Source organism: Anomaloglossus baeobatrachus, chromosome 9 (assembly GCF_048569485.1).
Source record: "Anomaloglossus baeobatrachus isolate aAnoBae1 chromosome 9, aAnoBae1.hap1, whole genome shotgun sequence".
Classification (NCBI taxonomy): domain Eukaryota; kingdom Metazoa; phylum Chordata; class Amphibia; order Anura; family Aromobatidae; genus Anomaloglossus; species Anomaloglossus baeobatrachus.
This window is the reverse complement of record NC_134361.1, coordinates 17,420,933-17,426,932: the sequence shown is the minus strand read 5'-3', so window position 1 is coordinate 17,426,932 and position 6,000 is coordinate 17,420,933.

Genomic DNA, 6,000 nt, shown 5'->3' with positions numbered 1-6,000 from the left:
TCTGGTGGACAAACATGGTCACCCACCTCCACCTACTGTGCGAGTCCCGGTGGACACACATGCTCAAGTTGGCTCCACCCATTGTGCCGAGTCGTGGTGAACACAGATGGTCAGCCACCTGCACCTAATGAGCCGAGTTTTGGTGGACACACATGCTCAGCCACCTCCACTTAATGAGCAGAGTTTTGATGGACACACATGCTCAGTCACCTCCACCTAATGAGCCGAGTCCTGGTGGACACACATGCTCAGTGACGTCCACCTAATGAGCTGAGTCCTGGTGGACACACATGCTCAGTGACGTCCACCTAATGAGCTAGTCCTGGTGGACACACATGCTCAGTGACGTCCACCTAATGAGCCGAGTCCTGGTGGACACACATGCTCAGTCACCTCCACCTAATGAGCCGAGTCCTGGTGGACACACATGCTCAGTCACCTCCACCTAATGAGCTGAGTCCTGGTGGACACACATGCTCAGTGACGTCCACCTAATGAGCTGAGTCCTGGTGTACAACCCTCTGTTCAGTGCTTATCTTTTAATACTGTGAGCACTGTGGAAATGACATCGTATATCTTCACTACTCTAGGTCCATCAGCTGCCAGAAGGGGCAGGAGACAGATTCTGTCCACAACCTGCTTCCAGCATTGGTACCAATGGCATTTATTCTCTTTCCGTTCGGTTGTGTACGACCCTTGGGCACTGCACATGCCATTTCTCCCTTTCTTCCCCGTTTTCCAAGGCTTCTTTCAGTTGCTTGATCTTCATTCCTGGATTATTTGTGGCGGTATCCAGCCTTCAGTCCCAATACAATGCAGAAATATACACCCTTTACATGCCAGGATCAGTAGAGGCAGCCATGACTGTGAACCTGCCCGTCAATCCATGCGAGTATGGCGGGGAAGACTCATTGTGACCGGCGTTGTCTAGATAAGGGCATGGTGGAGTCAGACCTTTCAAAGTGCTTTACGACAGTTTCCTGGCCTTGATGAATCTCGGCTCATGTGTCTCGTGTATTTTTGGAATGCTCCTATACGCCAAACCTCACACAAGTTTTTGGAGGAAGTTTAGTTGGGTGACAGATATTCCAGCCCCTTGGGTTACATTAAAGATCGCAACGTGTGCAAAACCTCATCAGTGCAAAGCATGAGATCTGATCTGGCTGTAACTGGCAAGGCTCATTAAAGGGTGATATTGACTTTTAGGATTGCTATACCTAATAGGTGGTGCTTGGCAATTATCATATTGAATTTCCCATTGGAGCATTGTATGGCTTATAAGCCTCCTCACGTTCGCAAATCACTCTCCACAAGGAGTAATGTTACCCCTTACATCACAAATGACACCACTGAGCAGTCACACTGGTGAGAAGTTCGCACTAACAACAGATTTTATCATGAGAAGAGTCGCACAATTAGAAACTAGGAGCAGTGAAAGGAGCCGGTGACGAGGACGTCCCAACGACGAGGAGCGACAATGAAACGTCTGAGTATTGAGAAAAGTCAGAAAAGTGACGAGTGTCGCATTATTGGGGGTATGCGGATATTAGGAGGAAGGCCGCGGCTCGCTACTGCCACCTACAGGACATTACCAGGAGCCGCTCCGCACAGGAAGTAGAACAATCCCATAGAACACTCAGCCTGGAACATGTTGGGGCTTTTCTCGGGGTTCCATGTTGGGGCTCAGTGGGTGTCGCGCTTTTCGGGGACATCTGCAGGTCACACACAAGGTGACATTGGAGCAAGTGGCACTGAGTGCAGAAGGGGTCACTGTGAGGCAAATCCCGGGATATGAAGATGAATTATGACTCCAGTCATAATCCCTCATCACTCCCTGGCAGTGCCCCCTCCCTTCTTGTTCTCAGTGTTCCACTTACACCTCCATGGCCATGTCCTGTGATATGGAGATGAGGTGGTGTGGGAACAATGGACACAGGATGACTCCCTGCCGTCACCCTGTAGTAGGAGCTGCTAGCTAGTTAGCAAGGCTATGGAAATAGCCAGACAGAACGACTCCAGTAAAAAATGGTTCATATCTCGCAAGCCATATTTCCGATAAATATGGCAACCATAAAAATGGTGTCTCCGCATGCGGACGATGCCGGCACACCCTTTTTATGGGAGCAGGACATTGGGAAATGCCCCAGGCGTGATATCAGCCAATGGGGAACTGGCAGACAGGTCATGAGTCCCCTCGTTCTGTAGCTAAATTCATAACTGTCACAATGAGAGCATTGGCGTCCGCCTACGACGCTCCCAGGCAAAGTTATGGCCCATATTCCATGTTGTGGATTGTCCATAACTCAAGCCAGGGGTGGAGCAGTGCTCCCTCTGAGGTCACTAAGGTAGGAGGGGACCTGGATGTGCCCAGGTTGATAACCCTACTTCGGCCATTTTCCAGTGTTCTTTCGCTGGGGGTCACGTGTAGGAAACATCTGTGGGAGTTCCTGGAAACCTGGTCTACAGCGCCCCCCTGTGGCCAGACGCACAAGGTAACTGATTGAATTGCATACCTGTTTGTAAAACATGCTTTATCTGTAACTGTACTCTGACCTATGTATATTCTGTAGATTCCCTATTGTATATATTGTAGTTTCTAGTGTGCTTTAGGCTGATTAAATTATATAATTAATCTTGGGCTGTTCTGTTATCTCGATCTTGAATCCCACGTCTGTGTGTTCGGCTAATAGTTACCGTGAAGCGGTTGGTGGCAGCGAGTTGTGCCAAGGATTATTGTGGGGAGGCCAGTGAGATTCAGGGAGGTTTTATATATTCCGCCCGCGGAGGTCGGGGGAATATATACCCTACTCTCACCGGGGACCCTTCAATAATCGGCATAAGTAGTATAGCGGCCTCCTTGCTTATTGTCGGGCAATTCCATAATTGGCCTGACTATAAGAGGGGCGCTAGAGAGCGCGTCACGTGCTCTGTCTGTCGGTCGGGAGGTATAAAGGAGGGGTGACCCCCACTTGTTACCCCCCGATTGTGACGTACTGGTAGCCAGCGCGGGGGATTTCTGAGTGACCCCCCCGGTGGTTTGTGACATATTGGTGGCAAGCGGTGGGATCGAGATAATAGTGTGTGTGAGTGTGAGACCCATACTCCCAGACACTAAAGACTGCCTGCAGCAGCTGTGGCTGCTGGGGTCTTCAGACTAGCTCAACACTAGAGTGTCAGAGTGCAGATACTGTAAGGTGTGTGGAGGCATCAGGTGTCAGTTCTGTGTCAGTGACCAAAAGTCTGCAAGAATGGCTGATGGCACCAGGAGCAGAGCTATGCAACTGGCCAATGCTAAGGCAGGAGCCGAAGAGAGGGAGGACGGTGCTGTGGACAGCAATGAGGAGGTTGCCCACGAGTCCTCCAGGAGCTCGACGCCAGAAAACCGTTCTGCAGAGGACAGCGCACAAGCTGGCAATTATGGACAAGATGAGGAGCAGCTCACCCAAGGGTCCTCAACGAGCCAGATGCCAGCCCTCCGCTCTGCAATGGACAGTGAATCACCAGGCTCCGCAGCGTGCCGCAGATCACCACGTGCCATTCCACCGAGCCTGGGAGGCTCGGATAGCCTTCTTCAAATGGCTATGGCCCTTCTCCAGGCTGGAGACCAGAAGGGCTACAAGGAACTCCTGGCAGAGCGCAGGGCAGAGCGGCAGGCAGCGCGTGACGCTGAGGCTGCGGAGCGGCACGCAGAGCGTGAGGCTGCGGAGCGAGAGCGGCAGGCAGCGCGTGAAGAGCGAGAGCGACAGGCAGACCGTGACTACCAGCTGCAGCTAGCTCAGCTCCGGCCCTCATCAGCCACACGTGACCTTCGAGACACCAAACTTCCAAAGGTCCGTGTTGAGGACTTCCCAGTGCTGGAGAAGGATGGAGACTTGGACTCTTTCTTGACTGCTTTTGAACGGACTTGCCTGCAGCACCATCTGGACAAGGACCAGTGGGCCAAATACCTGACCCCCCGTTTAAGGGGTAAGGCCCTGGATATCCTTGGGGACTTGCCTGCTGAGGCAGATCAGGGCTACGACACCATCAAGCGGGCCCTGATCCAACAGTACAACCTCACTCCAGAGTCCTACCGCAAGAAGTTCCGGAGCCTACAGAAGGGACCAAAGGACTCCTGGGCTGACCACCGGCGGGCACTTGCCCGAGCTGCCGACCACTGGACCCAAGGCCTGCAGCTTTCCACCGGACCGGAGATCCTGGACTTGTTCATCACGGAGCAACTCTTGTGGAACTGCGCTGAGGATCTCCGCCAGTTCATCCGAGACCAGAAGCCAAAGGGGTCCACGGCTACAGCTGCCCTGGCCGATGACTACACCAACAATCGGGCTCCTGAAGCCAGGAGAGCAGCCACCAGCAGCACCTGGAGAGGGGGTAAGATGAATTCTGCGACTGCCCCACCTGCCCCTAGACTGCAGGGGGTGTCCCCCTCAACTCCCCTCTCCAGGCCCGTGGCAGAACCAAGACGGTGCCACCAGTGCAACCTACCTGGACACTTCAAGGCCATGTGCCCTCAGCGTCCCAAGGCCCCGGCTCCGTCCCCGTCCCAAGGGCCGCCCAAGGTGTATTGTGTGGGTGGGGGTGGTGGTAGGTCCCTGGACAGCTTCCAACCTGTCACCGTCGGCCGGTCTGTGACCATAGGACTGCGAGACAGCGCCTCGGAGGTGACTCTGGTGCGGCCTGAGATGGTGTCCCCCCAAGACTTGATCCCTGGAAAAACCCTCGCTGTCTCCGGGATTGGAGGCATTGACCCGGCGCTGCCTGTTGCTGACATTTATGTGGACTGGGGCGCAGGGCGAGGGGTGAGGGAGGTGGGGGTAACTGATCGGATCCCCGCAAACGTGCTACTTGGGACAGATTTGGGGCAGATAACCTCCCAGTTTGGGCCCCAACCAAGGGCTGAACCTTCAGCCAGTACTGACATGCCTCCGGACAATGTTAATGTGTTATCTATGAATGATGTAAGGGAGGAGGGAGTGAACTCTGATATTTCTGCTTGCATAGACGCCATAGACACACACACAGCTGCAGCTGTGACAGGGGAGGGGGTCAGAGAAAGGTGTGACAATGCCTCTACAAGTAATCAGCCTGTGAGCTGGGATCTGTTGCCCTCTGCAGGGATAAGCAGAGAGCAGGGTGCTGCAGGGGGAGGACCAGTGTGTGGGGTGGGGGCTACCACAGCAAATGTGGGGTCCCCAGAGATTTCACAGCGGGGTTCTGTTGCTGCAGGAGGGGAACAGGCAGGTGAGATTGGGGCCGGTCCAGGAGCGGAAGTGCTCCCAGGTAAGATCTCGGTGCATGGTTCCCCCACAACCGGGGTGTCAGGAAGCCAGGTAGGTCTGCCTGAACCGGCGACTTGGTCAGGAATGGAGGAGGAGCAGGCACGACCCACGGTCGCAGCGGCTGTGGCCGCTGTCACCCGCAGTGGGAGTGCTGGAAGCCAAGGGGCCTCCCGGAGGTCCGATAGCTCTTCCCCTTCTGACCAAGTGGCAGCCGAGTCAGGTGGAGGCCGGGACACAGGTCCCGGGGTACTGACCGAAGATGTGACAGTCTCGTCGATTCTGGCCACATCTAGTCAGGGGTTTCAGGCAGCGTTAGAAGCTGACGACAGCCTGAAAGCTCTTAAGGAGCAGGCGGCACAGCCTCCCTCGGACTCGGACCCGGAGCGAGTGGTCTGGGACCAAGGACGGCTGTACCGGGCCACGGTCCAGCAGGGTTCACCGGAGGCGTGGCCCAGGGACCGACAGTTGGTGGTACCCTATCCGTTCCGGACGGAGTTGTTGCGGATCGCACATGAGATTCCGATGGCCGGACACCTAGGGATCGCTAAGACCAAGGCCAGGTTAAACCAGCATTTCTACTGGCCAAAAATGGGGGCCGATGTGGCTGCCTACTGCCGTTCGTGTGAAACCTGTCAGAGAGTGGGGAAGGCGGGGCCACGCCCCAAAGCCCCACTAGTATCTCTGCCAATCATCGATGAGCCTTTCAGGAGGGTGGCTGTGG